This window comes from Ovis canadensis, chromosome 3 (genome assembly GCF_042477335.2).
Source record: "Ovis canadensis isolate MfBH-ARS-UI-01 breed Bighorn chromosome 3, ARS-UI_OviCan_v2, whole genome shotgun sequence".
Classification (NCBI taxonomy): domain Eukaryota; kingdom Metazoa; phylum Chordata; class Mammalia; order Artiodactyla; family Bovidae; genus Ovis; species Ovis canadensis.
Window position 1 is genome coordinate 118,977,400 of NC_091247.1, and position 23,528 is coordinate 119,000,927.

At 41.0% G+C, this 23,528-nt stretch overlaps 1 protein-coding gene across 1 annotated transcript in view; it reads left to right on the forward strand.

Annotated features, from left to right (window-relative positions):
* NAV3 (neuron navigator 3) overlaps window positions 1-23,528 on the forward strand; it is a 902,370-nt gene that overhangs the window by 59,773 nt on the left and 819,069 nt on the right. The window contains exon 2 of the mRNA XM_069584096.1: window positions 13,600-13,724. The gene's annotated coding sequence lies outside the window, so the exon portion shown is untranslated. The remainder of the gene's footprint in view (window positions 1-13,599; window positions 13,725-23,528) is intronic.

Consider the following 23,528-nt stretch of genomic DNA (forward strand, 5'->3'; position numbering starts at 1 on the left):
GGTTATTATAAGATATTGAATGTAGTTCCATGTTCTGTACAGTGAGTAGGTCCTTGCTTACCCATTTTATATATAGAACTGTGTATCTGTTGGCCACCTGATGTGAAGAGCTGACTGATTGGAAAAGACCCCTATGCTGGGAAAGATTGTGGGCAGGAGGAGGGGACGACAGAGGATTGAGAAGGTACTGGATGGCATCACCGACTCAATGGACATGAGTTTGGGCGAACTCAGGGAGATAGTGAAGGACAGGGAAGCCTGGCGCGCTGCAGCTCATGGGGTCACAGAGTCAGACATGACTTTGCGACTGAACAGCAATGTGTATGTTAATCCCAAACTCTTTAGATCTGGATTGTTTGGGTTCAAATCTGGCTCCATGTAACTTTGTTAAGTCACTTAATCTTGTGTCTCGTGTAAAGTGGGAACGGGAATAATCACTTTCTGTAAGAATTAAATAAATTTATATACATGCATGAATGCATGGTTGTGCTCAGTCATGTCTGCTCTTTGCAACACCATGAACTATATATAGCCCACCAGGCTCTTCTGTCCATGGGATTTTTCCAGGTAAGAATACTGGAGTGGGTTGCCATATCCTGTCCAGGGGATCTTCCCAACCCAGGATTCGAACCATGTCGCTGGAGTCTCCTGCATTGGCAAGTGAATTCTTCACCACTATGCTACCTGGGAAGGCCCCAAGTTTATATACATAGAGCACTTAAAACAGTACCTGGCATGGGAAAAGTACTAAAGTGCTATTGGAAGTCATTAAAAATGAACAACACTGAATTATATGGCATCAGAGAATAACAGAAGTAGGAATTGATTAGGGTTTTTGTTAAAGATCTGCATAGCCATTGAAGATTGCTTTGTGTGGCATGTACAAATTAAAAGAAATGTCAGCAGTTTCTGTGTTCACTGTATTGTGGCATTTTTCATCTACTCTGCCCTCCCTGATCCATATCCAAGGGAGAATTGTAGTCCCCTTGGACATATCTCATTCTTTTATCATGGTTAGTTATCATATAAGTTAATTTAAATCACCCTTGGGGTTACTAGTCCAATGGTAGCCTCTGGCAGCCTTTTTAAAAGTGTCTCATCTTAAATAGGTTTCATAAATAAAGCTTGTTTATCAGAGTCTGGGTGTTTTTGTTTTTGTTTTTTTTTTTTTTTTACTCTTTCATGTTATTTATTTACTTGTTATTTCTTTGGAGTGCTTTCTTTTTTTGTTTGAACTTTGTTTTGTGAATGGAGTTTCTCTCTTTGTTTATAACATTGCTTTGAAATGCTTTCTGTCCTGCTTTTTCCTGTTTCGTTTCTTACCAATTTGAGGAAACTTTTTCTTTCATTTAGCAATAAAATGAAAGGCTTAAAGTGCATTTAAGCAGCTTCCACATTGTCTTATTCCTCTTTGCATTAGAGCAGTGAGTGAATCTCAAGTTCAAGGACAATTGCTGCATAGCCTACATGTGTGCAGCTTTAAAAGCAATATAAGGGGTCATTTTCATTTGGTGAAGTTTGACTCTAGTTCTCCTATCAACAAAAGTCCTTTAAAGTCACTAGGGTAGGCTCTTCTCTGAGTGCTTTGCTATATATATGGATTCACAATCCGTGATAAAGCTTTGTCATCAGTCTGTCTCATTATAAATGTTGCCTAAACTAAGAGGAACTTTTCTATTATATCTCACTTCACTCTCTATTCAGGGAAGACCATGACATGTGCCCTTTAATTGGCTTAAACATAGCTCATCTCCAAGTTAATAAACCTTTCCAGAAATGCCCTTCCCATAACATATACGGAAAATTTTACTTAAATGATAAAAGGACGCTTAGGGGAAAACAGTATCTAGCTGCCACTATTACGACATTTTTGGTAAAAGGTCGCTAGTATCTGCTAGTCTCATCCTTTCTTAACACATGAAGCTCACGATTTACTTATAAACACATTTCCCCAATGTTTTCAGATACTTTTCCTCAACATATATATAGTATTCTTCAGTGTCTCCCTTGGTGTGGACTTTCCCCTATTCAGTCTCCTAAATTTTACACCTTTTAAGTTGATCTGGCAGCTTTGAACACACTCAGCTTGTTTTGAATGCTCCTTGTTTCTTCTAGTTTTTCTTTCTTTCCTGAAATTCTGTGTAGATATTGTTGAGTTATGAGATACCGAGTGGGTTGTAAAACTCAAAAGTGGCTTTGTTTTGTTCCATTTACCTCAGCTAACAGTTCTTAGGTGCCTATGCTGTGCCATGTTGAAGATGCCCAAGTGTATACAGTGGGTACATGCTTTTGAAATTGAAGTCAGTGGTGGAGATACCTGGAAAGGTGTCATTTCTGTACTTCATGCCAAGTGTACTGATAGACGTGTCCATGGAAAGTGCCATGGGAGCTCAGAGAAAGAGCAGGTAAGTAGGTGGGCTGGCCAGCCATGGAAAGCTTGGTGGAAGAGCTCAACTTTAAGGGACAGTAGGGTTTAATCAGAAAGAGTGAGCGTAAACCTCAGATGCAAAGTGGCACTCCAGCCAAGGGGAACACTTTTACACGGTTATGTAAAATACCAAAATCATGTGGTCACTGCAGGATACAGCCAGGTCTGCTATAACGTGACATACACATGGCTAAAAATCACTGTTGCAGAATTGCACAATGAGGAGCCACTTATGGGGTAAAGGGGATTGGAGCGACACATTCAAAAGCTGTATAATCATAAGGGATTTGATTTAGGTCATACCTGAATGTTCAAGCTGATTTTAGAAAAGGCAGAGGAAGCAGAGATCAAATTGCCTACATCCGCTGGATCATTGAAAAAGCAAGAGTTCCAAAAAGATATCTACTTCTGCTTTATTGACTATACCAAAGCCTTTGGATCACAACAAACTATGGAAAATTCTGAAAGAGACGGGAATACCAGACCACCTGACCTGCCTCTTGAGAAGTCTGTATGCAGGTCGGGAAGCAACAGTTAGAACTGGACATGGAACAACAGACTGGTTCCAAACAGGAAAAAGGGGTATGTCAAGGCTGTATATTGTCACCCTGCTTATTTAACTTATATGTAGAAAGAGAAATGCTGGGCCGGATGAAGCACAAGCTGGAATCAAGATTGCTGGGAGAAATATCAATAACCTCAATATGCAGATGACACCACCCTTATGGCAGAAAGCCTAGAAGAACTAAGGAGCCTTTTGATGAAAGTGAAAGAGGAGAGGGAAAAAGTTGGCTTAAAACCTAACATTCAGAAAACTAAGATCATGGCATCTGGTCCCATCATTTCATGGCAAATAGATGGGGAAACAGTGGAAACAGTGTCAGACTTTATCTTTTGGGGGCTCCAAAATCACTGCAGATGGTGTTTGCAGCCATGAATTTAAAAGACGCTTGCTCCTTGAAAGAAAAGTTATGACCAACCTAGATAGCATATTAAAAAGCAAAGACATTACTTTGCCAACAAAGGTCCGTCTAGTCAAAGCTATGGTTTTTCCAGTGGTCATGTATGGATGTGAGAGTTGGACTATAAAGAAAGCTGAGCGTGGAAGAATTGATGCTTTTGAGCTGTGGTGTTGGAGAAGAATCTTGAGAGTCCCTTGGACTACAAGGAGATCCAACCAGTCCATCCTATAGGAAATCAATCCTGAATATTCATTGTAAGGACTGATGCTGAAGCTGAAACTCCAATACTTTGGCCACCTGATAAGAACTGACTCATTGGAAAAGACCCTGGTGCTGGGCAAGATTGAAGGCAGGAAGAGAAGGGGACGGCAGAGGATGAGAGGTTGGATGGCATCACCGACTCAATGGGCGTGAGTCTGAATAAACTCCGGGAGTTGGAGATGGACAGGGACGCCTGGCGTGCTGCAGTCCATGGGGTCGCAAAGAGTCACACACAACTGAGCGAATGAATTGAACTGAACTGATTCTAAACTTCCTAAGTGACTTTTGAGGAAAAAGATAGAAACCTAATAAACCTGAAAGCACAGGTTTACATCAGTTAAGTGTTAGGAAATACAGAAATACCACATCAAATGTGGCACATTTCCTTGAAAAGAATCTGAGGTTTACCTGTAGAAGCTGCTGTCAGAAGGGCTTGTAGCCTGTGAATTATTGCAAAATGGTGCCCGGAGGGTTATCTGAGATAGGAGTGAAAATTAACAGCAGCCTTGGTGGTGAGGCTCATAATACAGCAAAGGGGGCTGATAGATGCTCAAGTATGGGGCCTGCCTGGAACTTTGAATACCTACCTGGCTTGGATCAGCCAGCTGTGTTCTCTTTGTTTATCTGGTCTTCCCCAAAGATGACATCGCACCTAAACCAATGCAAGATCTGCTTATGCTTAAATTGGTTCCTGATACAGCGGATCATGTTGGAACCCATTCTTGAGCTGCAGCAGAACTGACTGGCTTGCGCCACCAGAGGGTGATGAGCCACATCTGGTGGGGGAGTGCAGGATAGTAGGGGGTGGGGCCCAGCCTGTGGCTTCCATTTTCATCTCCAGCATGTTTTAATCCTCTTGCATTAAGGAAGGTCATTAAGACTTCTTTAAACCTTTAGCAAGTCTGTCTGACTTTTCCTGACGTTCCTGGTTTTCTTGTCCGTTCTCCTCTCTTCAGTACGCCACCTCGAATCCCAGAGGAATTTCCCCTGTGGTCACGCCGTCTGTTTCTGACCTGGTTGCTCCTGAGTGTCCTGCTTTTTTGTCAGCAGCCCCAGCTTTTCCTTGGCCCTCCGTGCTCTCCTTTCAGGCCTTTTCTGCATTAGTGTGAAGGCCGCTGGGACCTCAGGCCTGTGCTCCCAGCTTTCCCTTGAGTGCCCCCTTGCTGAAGTTTGGTTTCTGTGTGGACTGGTCACTCTTACACCGAAGATGTTGCTGCAGGTATGTTTATATGTCTTGCTTTTTGAAAATTTACCCTCAGGTGCTCACTGTTTATATCTTTGCTTAGCAATTAAAGTGGACCTGTGAAGGTTGGAGGGGCGCGCAGGATTAGGAGTTCTTTCAAATCGTTTGCCTATTTGGAAGTTAGTAATCCCTCGCATCTCTCTCATTCAATTGTGATAAGTAGCTGCTAACATTTCCTGAATGTGTAGTATAATGTCAGGCATCCAGTCACGTGGTTGACTTGGGTTATCTCATTTCCCCACATGGCCATAGGGAGTAGGTACTCTTACTGTCTTCATTTACACGGAAGCCAGCTGAGAGTGAGACAGTTAAGTGGCTCGTCCAAGGTCACCCAGGTACTTGTTCAAGAGGACATGGTCTAATGCGCATAGGAATCTGGATGGTTTGATCCAGAGCCCGCACTATTAATCATTGCTGCATAAGTGAAAAAGTTTCCTTCAGACACTGTCATAGACATCTTGAGCTTGCACTGGAAGAGGGCAAATGGCACCGTGAAGGACGATGATATTTGGATAGTTCCCCAATCAGATATACTAGGACTCTTAAGTCTTTGCCCTTAGCTACATGAGTGTTATCTTCATCACACTGTATGTGTGGCATTCATTTAGAATATTTCGGTGCTGTGTTAATAAATGTCAGCTAACTTTTTCATCCACACTTTCATTAGTCTTTTGTTCTCCGTAGCTAAACTTGCCTTGTGGTAGCCCAGATAGGGAGAAGAGGAATGTGATCCTTACCCTGTTTCAGGTTGTAGAATCCTTCCTACATACTGGGGTGAGAGAAGGGAGATGTTGTGCAATCTACCTGTGAGAAATGTGCTCAAGTATGAAACCTGAAAAGTTCATGACTACATATAACTCAACTTTTTGCTTCTGCTGTTGTCGAGCTTAGTCACTCAGTCATGTCCGACTCTTTGCAACCCCCATGGGCTGTAGCCCATCAGGCTTCTCTGCCCGTAGGAATTCTCCAGGCAAGAATACTGGAGTGGGTTGCCATGTCCTCCTCCGGGGGATCTTCCTCACCCAGAGATCAAGCCCTTGCCTCCTGCGTTGGCAGGCGGATTCTCTACCGGCTAAGCCACCAGCAAAGGTGTGTCTGTGAGCAAAATACTGAAGATGAAAACTGAAAGCGAGGAAGCTCTAGCGCCATCTCGTGGAAAGACCGCCTCCGTCAGGTTCTGCCATTTCTGCGACCATGCTTCTTTCTGCTGGTGACACTTGGTGATGGGGCACTTGGATGAGGGTGTCGTGACGTGTTTGCAGCCAAGCATTTCTAACCAATGTTTCACCTCTAACAGTTAGGGAAGGATAAAATTGGATACCTGTGTCATAGGTAACACAGTTTACAGTGCCCTTCCATATGTGTTATTTATTTATTGCATTTTTGTAAGGTAGACTGGAAGCTATTATTCTCATTTAATAGGAGAGGGAATGGGAATTCTGGGAGGGTTAATTTACTTGCCCAGGGTCACAACCAGTAAGTGATAAAGCTGTGCCTTGAAATAACAGCCTTTTGTGTCTTAATCCGGGGGATTTTCTTGCTCTCCCGTGTTCTTCATAATGTATGAGACGGTTTCATGTGCAGGCAGCAGCTGGTTCACCAGACAGCTGCTTCTGCAGCTTCGTTTATTATTTTATAGTATTTTGATGCCTCTCGTCATCTTTGTGACTGGCAGTCTTGGATCTGAGAACTTCATATACGTAAGGAAGCCATAGGCCTAGTTTTTTCTAGAGCTGGATGGATAGAAAGTGGCAAGTCCATATGTATATGGGCTTCCCTGGCGGCTCAGGCAGTAAAGAATCTGCCTGCAGTGCAGGAGACCCAGGTTCAGTCCCTGAGTAGGGAAGATCCCCTGGAACAGGGAATGGCTGCCCACTCCAGCATTCTTGCCTGAAGAATCCCATGGACAGAGGAGTCTGGTGAGCTACAGTCCTGGAGCCTGGTGAGCGGCATTTGTTGGACAGATTATATATACAAATTATGTATGTATATGTATAATTATATATACATATAATATGTATATACTATATACAAATTATAATATGTATAAATACACACATGTATGTATTACTATATTATACATAATTATGTATTATATACATATATAATATGTATAAGTATATACACATAAATTATATATATTATATATTAAATATATGTTATGTAACATACAAATTATGTATATATATGTGCACACATACGCGTGTGTGAGTGTGTATATATATATATATATTGTGTGGAATTTGTCATCAAATGGTCTTTGATGGGGAGAAAGAGCTCTATTTGTATGGGAAGCGAAGTTTAATTTTGGGTTTTAAGGGAGGAGAGGCCTCCGTACATGATTAGGCTGTGCTTTGCCCTGGGCCTAGTTAAAGGGAGTCAGAGTTTCTTGAACAAATAGAAAGCTCCTGTTTCTGCTTTATCCTTACAGACTTTATCATCAAAGACTCCGGCTAAGCCCCCGAGTTTCATTCTGGAGATTTCTATCCCTGCTGCTCTGTTAGTTGTCTGAGATCAAGGCATCTCTCTGTCCTCTTCATTACAGTATTCTTAGCTCCTAGGAGACACTCAGATAATTGAGGGATAAATGAAGGAACGTTGTTTTTTGCCTCTTTCTTTTGGATCAGTACTCTCATTCATTAGGAAGTTGGTATGGTACGGTGGTTAAAGCTAGACTCTGGAGTCAGGAATACCTAGGTTTGATTCCTACATTTTTCTAATTATTACCTTATCTCTCAGAGCCTACGTTTTCCGAAATGTAAAATAAAGTTTATAATAGCCACACAATATTGTGTCTGTAAAGAATCCAGCATGTATTTGGCACACAGGGAGTTTTGAACTGATGCTAGTTGCTGTTTTCATCATGATCGTTATCTGGATTCATTTAAACTTCCATATGTTTCGTAGGATGAACTGAAAATCCCAAGGGTATAATGTCTACTTTTGTTTCATCTCTAAATACAGACGCAGTGCTTAAGATTTTGGTATCTCTCCAACCGCAAACGCCCCATCTCACCAAATCACTGCGTATCTGGGTGCCAGCTAGACTCATGCTCGTTCTTGGGTCAGCAGGATAGCAGCTAGACCCTTTCACAGTTACTATCAACATTTGTGTTAAAGGTTTGTGGAAAACAGTGGCCTGCCTCTGGGCTATGCAGATCAGCACAAGCAAAGTGAAATCTTTCCTGGTGAGCCTTTTGTACCTGCTAAAAAGACCCTTGTTTAATTGTCCCTGCAATCATTTTTCACGTTTTACAGGAGTTTAGACCAGGGTTTCTCAACCTCAGCACCAGTGGTGTTCTAGACTAGGGTGGATAATCCTTTTTTTTTTTTTAATTAAGAGAATTTTAAATTGATAACTGTATCATTGATTTACAATATAGAGTTAGTTTCTGGTGTGTAGCAAAGTTATTCAGTTTATGTATATATATGTATATATATATAAATTGTTTATTTTTGTTTTGTGTGTGTATATATGGTTTACCTGTTTTATGTATAGTAGTATGTATTTGTTAATCCTAAACTCCTAATTTAACCCTCCCCCTCCTGTTTCCTCTTTGGGGAACATAAGTTTTTTTTCTATGTCTGTTTCTGTTTTATAAATAACTTCATTTGTACCATTTGTTAAGATGCTACATATAAGTGATATCACATGAAATTTGTTTTTCTCTGTCTCACTTCTCTCACTCACTGTGATAATCTCTAGGTCAGTCCGTGGTCTGGATGGCTGTTTATTGTGGGGGCTGTCCTATGAATTGTAAGATGTTTAGCATCACCCCTGACCCCATCCGCTAGACGCCAGGGTGTTCTTTCCCTCCCAGTTGTGACAACTAAACGTGTCTCCAGATGGGCCTGGTGTCTTCTGGGGGACAGGATCGCCGCTGGTTGAGAACCGCTGCTGCAGGCTTGTGAAGTGCTAGAAACACCTCCATTAACTAATGACTGACTTTCCTTGTGTCTTGCTTTCTCGGTATCCTTCATTCTCTCAGCTCCCTCGTTTTCTCTCTGAAGATACCCATGTTCACTTTCAAAAGCCTCCAATGATTATAAAAGTCTCAACGGCCACAACAATCTGCAGAATGTAAAAGTGGTGTTCCTGTTCTCCTTTATTAAGGAAATTCGGCTTTTGAAGGAAGGATAGGGTTTGTCAGCAGTCTGAGACAGTGAGAGTTGTCGTGCTTCCGACTTTCTTTTATCTCCATATGTTTCCTTTCCCAAACTTCAGACTTATTCCCTAAGTATGCTCTATAATGCAAAACCTTTGACTGTCAGTCCTCACTGTGTAAGGAGTTCCGTAGGTGTTGGATCTCAGCTAATTATTAGAGGAGCCAGATGATCCATCTGATCTGTGTGAAATTAGAAATACAGTTGACCCTTGACCAGCATAGGTTCGAACTCTGTGGGTCCACTTATATGCAGAGTTTTAAAAAATGCATACTGCAGTACTACATGCGATCAGTTGAATCCACAGATGCAGAACCTGGTTGTAAAATGACATACATATGGATTTTCAATGATCTGTACCCCTAACCCTTAGGTAGATCAGGGGTCAAGTATAGTTCGTAGGAGGCAGTATTTGCTCCTCTTAGCATTTGCATTTTGTTAACAGTAAAGCTTTCTATTAATAATGTAAATAAGTCTCATGGATTGTGCTGTTGATACGATGAAATGAAGCATTTTCAGCAGATGGGTGAGATACTTTTAGACAGAGGAGTCTGCCTTGCACTTATTAAGTCATGTCTCCCAGCCAGCTACTTCTTCTATATATTGACAACCAAAACCCATTTCAAGAATTTTAAAATAGAAGCTGTCTGTCTCTCTCTCTCTTTTTTTTTTTTTGGCCATTTTGTAGCTTCTTGGAGTCTTCCCCTGTAGAGTATAATCATTTCTTCTAACTAAACTAATTTTGTTGTTACTGGTATTGATGGGACTTTCCCATATTTATGGTCCACCAGCGGATAAGGACATCGAGCAGCAGGACAGTTGATTGGGCTTTGATTGATCCAAGCTGATGGAGGCTGAAAGTGAAGTTTCGAAATTGTGTGAGTTATCTGGGAGGCTTTGGAGAGCAGTGGTGGTGTAGATCTGGTTATGGGAAAGAGTTAATTTATTCTGAAGATTTAAATAACTTTAGAAGAGAAGAGCCCACTGGGGGAAAATGTTCTATGGTGCAGAGATGAGGACCGTCTGAAGGGGAAGACTCGGGAGGATTAGAGAGGCTGCGGGAGAACTTTGGAGAGCTTGCGTAGAGGAGCTCTGTGAGGATTTCTTTATCTGTAAATGAGTCTGTAAAATGAGACGATTGGCTTGCTGTCCTCTGAGTCTAATACTCTTGTTATTACTAGATGACATTCTTGAGAAGCTGAGAAAGTGGCAATGCTTGCTCCTTATACCCAAACTGCAATACGAGGACCTTCTTCTCTGTACTTCATTATAGGGAATGTCAGTAACAGGGAAATAACCACAGGCTGTGACGGTTGTTTAGGCAAAACCTTGGGCGTATTTCCTCTCTCCTTTTATGCTTGAGTGTGTTCTGTGTTCACAGGCTTAGGACTTATAGGTGTCTGAGTTTGATTCAAAATAAATTTGCCACTTAACATATTTTCATGGGAAGGGATAAATTAGGAGGTTGGGATTTATACAATTTGCCACTTAACATATTTTCACGGGGAGGGGTAAATTAGGAGGTTGGGATTTATACGTATACCCACTACTATAATATAAATAACCAATAGGGACCTATTCTGTGTGTGTGTATAACCAAGTTGCTATGCTGTCCACCTGAAACTAACATGGCACTGTAAATAAACTATATTCTAATAAGAACAAATGAAAAAATAAGATGCTCTCATGGGACTAATTAGCTTTCATAGGTCTTGCTTTCTTTCTGGATATTGTGAAGCATCATAGAATAATTTAGTGGAATCACTTTCTTCTTTCATAATTTCCAAAATTTGTCTGGGATGATCTTTAAAAACATGTCAACAGAGCAGGTAGAAATGCAGTCAAAGCAATGGCTCTCAGTAGAACATGACATTAAAAAAATAATTCTTCAACAAGCTGCGAGGGATTCTGCTATATGCTGGGGCTATTAAAGAGGAAATAGACAAACACAACAGCAACCGTTTCAGATTGTAGTTTGCCCTTCTCCGTTCACAGAAGCGCGGTGATTAGCACGGAGTCAGTGCACAATGCTAGGGGCCCACGGGCTTGGAGCACAGATGGCCAGGGCCCTTTGCTCTGGACATCTCTAAACATCTGGGGTCAGCTGCAGAGGAAGTTTCTGAAGGCAGGGGGAGAAGCGGAGAAAGGTACCCCAGTGTGGGAGTGGCTGTGGTTCTTGTGGAGTCATTTTCTGTTGTTCTGGATGGATTCTTGGTACACCCTGCCCCATTTAAGTTTTTCAGAAAGATTGATTCTGGTTCAGGTTTCAGCTAGAGGCCATACAGTTCTTGGGTCTTTTCCAGGCTATGGGAAAAGACCAAAAAACACGTTAAAATTCTGGCACAGGCTCTACTTTCACGGAGGGTCTTCCTACCTACAGGTGGGTCACCTGTGTGCTTTTGTGGGATCTTCAGGCTGAACCTCTGTCTGCTTCAAAGAAGTTCGGGGTTGCTAAATGGCCCAGATTCGAACGAGAGAAGCCTTGGACAGGAAGGTTAGAAGCGGTTGTTAATGACGGCTTAATGTAACCAGTTGTTATCCTTGTGGTGAAATGTCTAACGGGTAGAGCTTGAATTCCACCTCTGGCTTTCAGCTCCCTTTGTGACTGTCAAGTCATGTTTATTCGTTGGGACTCTGCTTCACATCTGTCATGTGAGGAAACTAGACTCCATAATTTCTGAAATGGATCAAAGCAGAAATTGTCTCTAATTGTGTATCTTCTTGCTATTTCTAGTGGATTTTTTTTTTTTAAGAATAGGATTTATTCTGAAGCAATTTATCCTAGTTAACAAAATTGAGCTTGTAAAACTCTTACTTCTGTGCATTAAAGAGGGAGCTGTTCTAGGGCGGGAGTCAGCACCCATGCTTCCTCTTCCAAATAAGATGCCCCGTTTAGTCCTACTGCCAAGATCAAGATGGGTTCTTCGGTTGACCTGCAGCATCAGAGGAGAATAGCGATGATGAAATGGGAGAGAACGGATTGGTTATTACTGCTGCTTGAGTGGACACAGGCATGGGGCCTCAGGCTTCTAGCTGCCAGTATCATTCTTGCCATATATCTAGAGAAAACACATGGCTTCCGAGTTGGGAGATTCAGGGGGTAACTTACAACAGAGAGTACTTCTGTGTAGAGGGAAGAGGGTAGCAATGGGGGATGGTAGCCAGCTTCAGAAAACGCAGGACTAGTTTGAGATGAAAACATCATGATGTCCAGAAAAATGATTATGTATAAATGGTACATTTTGACTGAATTTGTCATCAGCCATAGTGTTTGATTTATACTGACCTCTTTTGTAGAAAAAATAAAATAAAATTAGGTACACATGGCTGTTAACATCAGAGAAGCAATCCAGATCTAAAGAAAGAGCTGGGCCCTTTCCTTGCATTATCTCCAAAGCTGTCAGTGATGTGAAATGTGATTGTGAACTTCTGCTATTGTGGCAGTGTTATAAGTAGGAGGGGTCCCAGATGAAATGTGTGTGACTGGCACTTACGTCCTAGATTCTGATTTATAAAAACAAGAACAGAATCATGAAGGGAGTGTAAGATTTACCCCACCTAATCTGTCATCCAATTTCATAACTTTTTTCAGTACAGTTTTTCCCCCGTTCCCTCTTACTAGAAAAATAAATGCAATGCTATCATTTTTAGAAAGAAAATTCCAGTGTTTATTGTATTTAGAGGGAATCATGAATGATTTATTTATATTAAGTATGAGAGTTTCCAGAACAGTGATTAAAAATGCTTACAAATTCTAGATTAGAAGTGTGGGAATTTCCTTTTGGGATAATAACCCTTTAGAAAGTTACAATTATAATATAACTCACAGGAACCAATTAAAATCAGGCCATTTGCCTTTATTCTCTTCAGAGCAGTGTATACCTGTTGCGATTTTAATTCTAAAAAATTTTTAACTTGCCATCAAAATTTTGAACATCTATTGATATTTGGAAATCATAGTTCTCAATGATTTAATGTGATTGGACCCATTCCTGAGACACACATCCTGTATCCTCTGATTAAATTCAGTTTTACTTCTACTGAGTTGGAAATAGGGAATGTTTAAATCGCATATAGTAATCACGAGTAATTCTTTTCCAGTGTTCTTTGTTGGAAACATCTGGAACATGACTAATGGTTTGGGAAATATGACCTATGAGTAAAAGTGAACAGGAATTGGAAATTATTTCATATGTAGATAAATATATGGTGATTTAAATACAAGTTGCAAGTTCAAGAAGAGTCAGAAGAAGGACAGTAAATGTCATCCATTCTTCTCAAAACTAAAGAAAATCCTATAAAACAGCAGGAGAAATTTGTGTCAGGAAAGAACTTGAAGAGTTGTAGGCATGGCCCAGGGAGATAGCAGATTCTATAATATGTTAGAGAAAGGACAAATAGTTAACTGTCTATGAAGTTCCAGGATTTCGGAGCCCTGGACACAATTATTTCTGGAGTCTGTTGTGGAGACTTATCAGTGGAGTGGTAAATATGAACTCATATTCTTAAAGTTCATAACATTTTTATCTGTTTTTCTGCAGAAGTGTGATTTGGTCGGACTCTTCTAGAAGCAAATTGATGTCCGTGGAATTGGTTGTTCCAGAAAACAAAGTCCAGGAGTTAGAGACTCTGCTGGATTCTCTCTGAGTGGATTAGAGGTGCTCTGGTAAGAGACAAACCACGATAAGCTGTGTTTACCTGGAGGAGTCTCTAATGTTCTGAGTCATGAAAGAGTGTGACTAGAGATTCATAATTTCTTGAAGAGGAGTTGTGGGCAAAGTGAATACATTGGTTTAAAAATCACCATGGGAAAATGTGCATTTTTTTTGTCGCCAGACTTCCAGTGCTGAAACTATGGCCCAAATGAGGGGCTTCAGTTAAAATGTAGCGAGAGCAATCTGTTAGATCAGATTTTCATATATTTTTGAGAAAGTGCTAAATATGTTGAGGGCATTTCTCGACTCACTGGCGTTCCCTTTTGTTTCTTTACTTCTTAGAATGATATTTTATGAAGCATTCTTTTAGTCCACAAGCACCTCTTTTCTTCCTCTGTGCTTTTTCCTGGGATTGAAATAAAATAAAAAATGTAGGGCTACACATTGCTGTCAAGCCCATAATGAAATCTAGCTTTATTTATGTGTGCTTAGAGGGTTTAGGGCAGTCTAAGCTGCTAACTGTGGTGTTAAACATTGTTTGACACTCCCCTCCCTTAAATCCTTTGAAAGGAGCTGATTTTTTATGTTCATGGAAAGAGCCCTTAGAGGATTGTGAGGGAGGCATACGATTTGCTCATACATGGGATTACCGTATTACAATATAACCTCTGCAGCTGTTAGAAGCAGCAGCAGTCTTAACAATACTGAGCTGTTTCCTATATGGTGATGTCCGATGTCCAAGTGCTCTATAGCTTAGACACTTACAGGAAAACCTTGGGCAATTTAATATTTTCCTGAATATAGATGATTATTGGGATGCTTTTTTTAAAAATAGGATTTCATGACCTAAAATATCTGAGCTGACTTTTTCCATGAAGAGCTGCCTAGGTATTGCATAATTGTGGCCTTCTGTTTGTATCAGGATATTCTTTTTTTTTTTTTTTTGTATCAGGATATTCTTGATGATTTTGTGAGAAGGGACAGGGTACCTCATATTTAGCAAGAGGAATATGCATACTGGAAGAACAAGTGATAACTAGCAATTAGGAATGTTAAGGTCCAGGAAAGTAAGGGGGATGAAGAGAAATGTGTTGTTCAGATCAGCAAGACCCGCAGCCTAGGCGTGACCTGGGAGCTTGTTAGAAACGCGGAATCTGAGTTACTGCCCTGGACCAGCTGATTCCAGATCTACGTTTTCCACAAGCCTCTGAGGTGGTTTGTATGAGCTGTAAACTGACTGGTGTGTTCTCAAAATTCATGTTTTGAAACCTAACCCTCAATGTGATGGTATTTGGAGGTGGAGTCTCTGAGAGGTGATTGGATCATGGGGAGAGAGCCTTCACGATTAGGATTAGTGCCCTTATAAAAGAGACCCCAGAGAGCTCCCTGCCCCTTCCGCCAGGTAAGAACACACCTGGAAGACTGCCTTCTAGGAAGCAGGTTCTCGCCAGATGCTGAACCTGCAGCTTTCTGGATGCTGGACTCCCCAGCCTTCAGAACTGCGAGCAATACATTTCTGTTGTTTATATGCCTTCCAGCCTATGGTATTTGTTTCAGCAGCCTGAACTAAATAGTGTGCATATTCAAGTTGGAGGAAGACTTGATCTACAGAGTCCCCAAAATGGAATGGGCCAGAAATTGAAATGTAATTTAGAATACACAGAGTTGAAGGAGCTGGAGCCTGGGAAGCTCAAGGAAATCAAGGGAATCAGGATCAAAGGGAAATATATGAGTTTGGGTTTGCTTTTTAGTGATGGGGAGGGTAGGAGTCAGGGAAGAGATGGTTGCTATCTTGAGTGTTTGCCACAGTTAAAACCACAGTTGTTGCTTGGTATTTGGCTTTATGGAGTGTGCATGGGATGAATTTGTTTACAGTTGAGGACAGAACATGCATTGGATGACTATGGAATTTTGCAGCTATTAAACATTGGAACAGATCAGAAACTTGGATATCTGGTGAGAGTGGAAGACCCGCACTGAGTCAAGTCTGGGGAAATGAATGTTGTTGACTGAAGGTGGTTCAGCCTTGTGGAAGTGGAAAACCAATCAAATCTTGCCCTCTGGAGAAAAGACATTTTATTGGTGGGATGTTTGCTGAGTCTGGCTTAGCTGCGTCTGTCTTCCAGGTCATATGACTAACTATTGCATACATGGATTTTCTCCAGATGCTGGTGAAGTGGGGTTTTATGGGCAGGCCCAAAGTTTAGTTAAAAAAAAAAGAAAAAAGGCATGAGGTTTTGCAAAATTGAGATAAAAGAAGCATTAAGACATACATTGTCTACTGGAAATAACAAGTCACCCATCTCATAATTGGGGAAATGTCAATACTTAATTTAAAATTTTAATTAAATTAAAATTTTAATGTTTTCATTATTTTACTTTTAGAAATTCACACATGGTAATATAAAAAGTTAAAAGAGTAAAAATTTAAATCAATTCATGTTATACTATACTTCCCTGGTGGCTCAGTGGTATAGAATTCACCTGCCAATTCAGGAGACATGGGTTTGCTCCCTGGTTCAGGAAGATCCTCTGGAAAAGGGAATGATAACCCACTCCAGTATTCTTGCCTGAGAAATCCCATGGACAGAGGAGCCTGGAGGGCTACAGTCCATGGGGTCGAAAAAGAGTGGACACACTTAGCGACTAAACAATTATACTATACCGCAGTACTGTTTTTATGTTGTATCTCTTTATTATATACACTCCCGCCTAATTTCATTTCTTCTTCCTTTCCTTGGTTACCATATCATGGCTTGGTATGTAACTTTACACTTCTTATGAGAAGAAAAGAATCTTACTGTGATAGCATTTGGAATTTTCAGAAGAGAACAAAGCATATTTTAGTAACAACAAGTTTTCTGAATAAAAGTTGTGTAGGGCTTTTAAAGCTTGTAATAAAGATCAAGACAAGATCTTTCTTTGAACTACCAGCACTGTAGGGAGGAAATGAGGGAGATGAGTTGCGATATATTTGCAGTATATTTTGATCTGTGCCAATTATGTAGTTGAGATCAGAGGTATATATAAAGTATATTTTTAGTGGTTGTACAGCACTTAAGCTGCGGCGGTCCTTGTCCTGCACTTCTGTGGTTTAGCTTGGCAGATGTGAGATGAGACGTAAGCCACAAAGTGCTACAGGTCTTAAGACATAATGAAGTCATGCATTCATTACGGTAAAGGGTAGGGAGAGGAAAACCAGTGGTTTTCAATAGCCAAACTCTGCACGTCGAGATGCTTCAGATACGTTTCACTTTTTCTGTATTTATAGCCTATTCAAACTCAGTAAAGAGTGCCTTAATTTCTCCACCTATAAATTTAGAGGATGGATGTGACTTGTCTCTGTTCATGTTTGTGGGGCTACTCAGTGCTGTGTGGAGCCCTTCAAAACTTTGACCTGGACCTTCTTGGTGCAGTGAGTGTTATGTGGCCCGTTTTCGTTGTTGTTCATAAGTATTAATATTTTGTTGGGTACCCATGGTAGAAGTTCTTGACATTGTAGCTAGGGAGGAACTAACTATTGAGGTCCTTCCCTTGCCTAGAGTGGCGCGTCTGGGTGAGAGGTGAACATGGTGGAGTGAGGAGATGGTGTGGGTGGACTCCAGCCAGATACAGGAGGACGACACACCGTTCATGATCAGGTGGCTGATGGCTCACCTCCTGGCCCTCATGGTCTCGACGCCACAAGTGTAATATGACTATAGGAGCTCCTGGACTGTGAGTAACTAGGTTGGTTAAGAAGCCTTTGGTCTAAGTTAATACTTCCGTTGGAAATTCCCACCAGAATCATGCCTGGTAAAGGATGCTTTATCCAAATTAGTCACTGTTGTTTGGGGTCCAATTATCTGTAAATGATAGAGTGAGAATATATGCTGAAATATAAAGATGAGTGAAATGTTCATCTTTTTGTTGCTTCTGCTGTGTTTTCTATTCAGAATTATGACTATGCCTTCTTTCTGTATTAGAAAAGTTGTTAGCATGAATCCCTTGCAGAAAAATGACTACTTTTAGCCATTTTTTAAATAATGCAAACTTATATTGGTCTTTTTTCAGAGTTGGTTTGTTGGTATAGGAAAGTCCATTCATTTGAAATGTTTCCCCTTTGCTTGTTTTTTGTTATTTTAGCTTCATTTGACTCAGTAATCTGTGCTCTGTGTTTATGTAAGTCCCTTCTGATTTGGGGTGATGCTTTCCTAGGCTTAAATCTATTTCACCTGTAGGTGTTTATGAAGCATGCAGAAAGGGGGACTAAAAACTATCCTCAGAGTAATCCTGAGAGTTTTCTGTTGCTTCTTTCTTTTTAAAAGACGCTAAAGCATTTTCTGAATTGTTTCCACTAAGATTGATTTTGTTTCTGAATGCTCATAGATAGTTGAAAAGGAACCCAATAATTATTTAAACAGAGGTTGGTTGTTAAAATTCACCTGGAGATATTTTTTCTTGGAGAAAAAGAATGTCAGCTTACAGTTTACTGTTCAAGTAACTATCATTCTACTGCACATCCAGCACAGATGTGTATATTGTGTGTTACAATTTACAGACTGAATCTGAGTGAGCGCATAGTATTTGTGCCATTGTTTTCTATTAGTGCCTGGATCATTTTTTTTTTATATTCACATCAAGTCCCTGTTTGCAAATCAGTTAGTTAAATGTGTACTTGTTTTTTTAGAGGCAGAAGATTTTTCAAGGGGAAGAGGCAGCCTTTTGTCTTTCGTAAGTGGATTCATGGAGTGCATTTCAGAAATGGATTTTCTGTGGCAAGACTTGATCCCACATGTTGTTGGAACTTTTATTAGTCAGGCCTTATCAAATTTCCATTTAGCACATTTCCCCCTCCATTTAGACACCAGGACATGAAGAGAATTTTGAATAGCCTAGAAAATTTACACATAACTATTCATGGAATTAAACTGCTTCCTTTTACATTTATAATTTTGACATTGAAGATTATGTCATAAAGGGTGATCATCATTCGTGAGACAGCGTGGAGCAATAGGCAAGAAGGTACTGGCATGAAGAGTAACAATTTTAATGGGAATTAATTTTATTTGTTTTAGAGGAATAGTATTTAAGGTCTCATTTGTAAAAAGTGCCTTGACACTAGCTCTTAATTAAATTTCTGTCTAAAGGCCCTCTAGGTAATAAGCAATGAGCAAGCCAGATTGGAGGAAACTTCCCTGTGTGTAAGTACAAAGATCTTGTGCCTGTGTGTGTGCTGGATTTGTGGGTGGAGCTGAGGAGCATGTGGGTGTTTGCCTGTGTGCCTGTGTGTGTGTGTGTTTGCGTGTCTGCATGTGTGTGTGTGGGTGTTTGCCTGTGTGTGTGTGGATGTCTGTGTGCGTGTGTCTGTCTGTGTATGTGTCTCTGTGTGTGTGTGTCTATGTGTGTGTTTGCCTTGTGTGTGTCTCTCTGTGTGTGTATGTCTGTGTGTGTCCGTGTGTGTGTCTGTGTGTGTGTGTCCGTGTGTCTGTGTGCCTGTGTGTGTGTCCGTGTGTGTGTGCATGTGTGTGTCTGTGTGTGTGTCTGTGTGTGTGTGTCTGTGTGCGTGTGTGTGTGTGCCTGTGTGTATGTCTGTGTGTATGTCTGTGTGTTCGTGTGTGTCCGTGTGTGTGTCCGTGTGTGTGTCCGTGTGTGTGTCGGTGTGTGTGTCCGTGTGTGTCTGTGTGCCTGTGTGTGTGTCCGTGTGTGTGTGCATGTGTGTGTCTCTGTGTGTGTCTCTGTGTGTGTGTGTCTGTGTGTGTGTGTCCGTGTGTGTGTCTGTGTGTGTGTGTCCGTGTGTGTCGGTGTGCCTGTGTGTGTGTCCGTGTGTGTGTGCATGTGTGTGTCTGTGTGTGTGTCTCTGTGTGTGTGTCCGTGTGTGTGTGCCTGTGTGTGTCTGTGTGTGTGTCTGTGTGTGTGTGTGTGTGTCTGTGTGCCTGTGTGTGTCTGTGTGTGTGTCTGTGTGTGTGCCTGTGTGTGTCTGTGTGTGTGTCTCTGTGTGTGTGTCTGTGTGCGTGTGTGTCCGTGTGTGTGCATGTGTGTGCCTGTGTGTGTCTGTGTGTGTCCGTGTGTGTGCCTGTGTGTGTGTCCGTGTGTGTGCCTGTGTGTGTGTACGTGTGTGTGCCTGTGTGTGCCTGTGTGTGTGTCCGTGTGTGTGTCCGTGTGCCTGTGTGTGTGTCCGTGTGCCTGTGTGTGTGTCCGTGTGTTGTGTGCATGTGTGTGTCTCTGTGTGCCTGTGTGCCTGTGTGCCTGTGTGTGTGTGTGTGTCTCTGTGTGTGTGTGTGTTGCGGCTGAGGGTAGGATCTTTGCTCCTGAAGATGCTGTGTAACTGTCTTTTGTTTTTCACATACTTTTTTCTCCCTTTGTCTGCAGTCAGCTGGGTTCTCTGCACCAGTGCCCTGTGTGACAGCCCCTGGCAGTAATGAGGCTGCGCGCTCCACTGTAATTGAACCCTGTCAGGGCTGCCCATTAAGGCCGCAGTGTGTATGCCAGCTCATTAATCTGAAGCCTCTTTCTTCTCCTCCGTCATCTCCCTTTTTATCCTGGCACTGTTTCGAGTCCTGATCCCCTCACTGTGCACGTGGAGACTCAGGAATGGAGAGTAATTGGTGGTGTTGCGCCCGTCTTGAGGAGTAACCCCTTTTAATGAAAGGCACGTTCGCATCTGCAGACTAAGACCATTGTGTCCTGATTGCGCATTGTTCGGGTTTCCTGGGTAGCCTATCTGCAGCCAGAGTCTCTCATCTGGGTTTAGATCTAGCATATCAAGCTTGCACAGTTCCACGAGCTAAAGATAGGTCTTTATGATTCAAACGCACACATATGTGTATATGTGTATTTCTATGTATTTTTCTTATATAACTGATTATATATTATGAAATCCCAGTTGACTCTAAAACTGCAACTATTTGTTAGTTTTCTCCCATGTGCTGGTGTATAAATAATGGGCTTATTATTGTACTCTTGTAGACAAAATTTCAGAGAAAAATCTTCCCTTTTTCTTCAGATATTGTTAAGTGTTAGGATATTAACATCAAAATAATAGCCAGCTAATACTAGCAGGCTTTCATCTTCTTTACTGTTTCTCATACAATGCATTTAGATTTCATAATTGTTTTCATTTTTTGTGCTTTGTACACATGATCCTTTTGCATGTTCAAATTCTGTGATAGTACAGCAGAAATGACTTAATTATCACTTATATGGCAAAATGTTTCTAACATTATTATGTGAAACTCTGCTTAGGACTCTTCTTTCATCCCATCATGCTAAGTACACCCTCCCCCCTTTTTTACACTTGAAAAATGTAATTAAATTCCTTTTTGAATCATTTTGAATCTACAATCTAATTGAGGCTTATCTTTTAATGTGCTTTCTAAGTAGAAATTAAAGAAAATATACTTTGGGCCTTAGTGTAGAGAAGGCAGTTCAACTCAAGGTATCACCTAATTGAAAAGCAGAAATGAGAAAGTGGTCTGGCCTGTAGATCCTGGATGAGGAGATGGGTGTGGGAAATAAATTGGAGGTACTGACAAAAATGGTTTAAACATTCAGGTGAGTCTCCAGAAATGAAAAGCTCTAAATGAGTCAAATTTGTCAACATTGCCACTTGCTTCTATTGTAGACGACTTTGAAGTTTATCATAATGAGATTAGGGAATGCTTTTTTAAAAAAACAAATAAATGGAAATGCTTGATACTTGGTAATTTATTATCTTTTAAGATATTTTTTAGGCAAACTTGGGCCTAAGTATCCTAGGATGCACTTTCTATAAAAGTAAAGAAAAAAAAAAAGGGAAAATGCAAAAATAAAGTTAGCAGGAAAAAAACAAGTAAATTGTGACTTCTTGAGGGTGAGCTTGTATTTTCATCACTGTTACTGTATTTGCTGTTTAGTTCAGTGTCTGAACACACAGTGAGTTTTCACTCAAGATTTAGTCAAAGAATGAAAGTTGTGTGTGGACAGAGATTATTTGCCTCTTTTTGTCTATATTTTCCCTAATTCCCAGAATGGTGCCTGGCATACAGGATGGTGCTCAATAAATAGTTATTGAATTCATTAATTAATTCATTTTATAATGGGGAGAGAAAGATTGCTGTTGAAACGGGGATTTTCAGTCTAGCATCTAGGTTAATGATGGAAAGCGAAGAGGAGGGTGTAGCAGAATAGCCAAAGAAAATAATCCTTTTATTATCTAGAGGAGGCGAAGTGAAGTCACAGTCATGGCCGACTCTTTGTGACCCCCATGGACTGTAACCTGCCAGGCTCCTCCATCCATTGGATTTTCCCAGGCAAGAATACTGGAACGGGTTGCCATTTCCTTCTCCAGAGGATCTTCCCAACCCAGGGATTGAACCAGGGTCTCCCATGTTACAGGCAGACTCCTTAACATCTGAGCCCCCAGGGACCTAGAAGAGTAGTATGTAGTATGAAACAGTCTCTAAAGTAAGCCTTTAAACTTTTCTCAACCAGTCATCTTTGTAACTGTTCCTATCCCTGTAATCAGTTGTCTAAAGTATTAGTTTTAATTTTTACCTTTTTTGATAATGTTTTTCTGTTTCACTAATTGTCAGTTAAAACATATACTATATAAATTCAAAATTTAATCTCTGTTAAAGGTCATGTAACCTATATTTTGATTTCTGTTTTTTTAGAAAAGAAAGTTCAGAAAAGGCTCTTTAAGGTTTATTCAGTTGTTTTGAGCTAAGTGAAACTGGCATGCTTTAGATCAGACCTACCAATTTATATCTAATTTCTGGATTATGAGGTCAGAAGATATTTGAGCTTTTGAGGGTTTGTTTGTGTGTGTGTGTGTAAGGGAGTGGAGGTGAAGGAAAATTTGAACACTGAATGTGGAATAGGGAGTGCTCTCATGTATTTCTAAATAAATCAACCAAGAAGCCAGAGTGCCTGAAGCCACGTTTTATCCTATAAAGAAAACCATAAATAAACATATGTTACAGGTCTTGAAAAATACTCGAAGAATTTGACATCATGGAAGTTTTATACACTGTTTAAATGAAAGCTAAGTATTAATTAATCTGTGGTATTGTGAATATTTATGTGAATGAAGACATTAGCAGATTATTTTCCTGATATTTTTTTCCCCTGATCTTCATTTTCCTCCCCATTTTTTCCCCAGTTTTTGGAATTGGCCACTATTGTGCCTCTTACAGATGTCTCATTATACAAGAGTCCTCACAAAATTGGGTGTGTGACAGAATGAGCCTCTGGCAGCCATAGACAGCGTGGCAGAGGGGTGGGTATATTCTCTCTTGTGCAGGAGGTATGGCTCGTGCAGAAAAGACGATCAGGCTTAAAAAACTTGTGCAGAAAAGCCGATCAGGCTTAAAAAACGAAAATAAAAAACTTAGCTATTCCCTGGTGGCTCAGATGCTGAAGAGTCTGCCTGCAATGTGGGAGACCTGGGTTTGATCCCTGGGTTGGGAAGACCCCTTGGAGAAGGAAATGGCAACCCCACTCCAGTGTTCTTTGCCTGGAAAATCCCATGGATGGAGGAGCCTGGCGAGCTACAGTCCATGGGGTTGCAAAGAGTCGGTCACGACTGAGTGACTTCACTTCCATCCCCCTCCCCCGCTTTTCTCTGACTTTCACTGAGGTTCAAGCAAACTAATACCGCCAAAGTTTCGTTGGATCCCAGTTCCTAAACTCATCACCTTCCTCTTAGACCCTACCTTCAGACCTTGGTGGCCTCCAGATGAGCTAATGGTTGTATTTTCAGTAAGGGTAAAGACCTAGTCCCGTCTGGTAGAGAGATCTTATAAGTCAGCTTGTCATGGGTCACCAGTAACTTCGGCTGGGGTTGCTGGGTATGT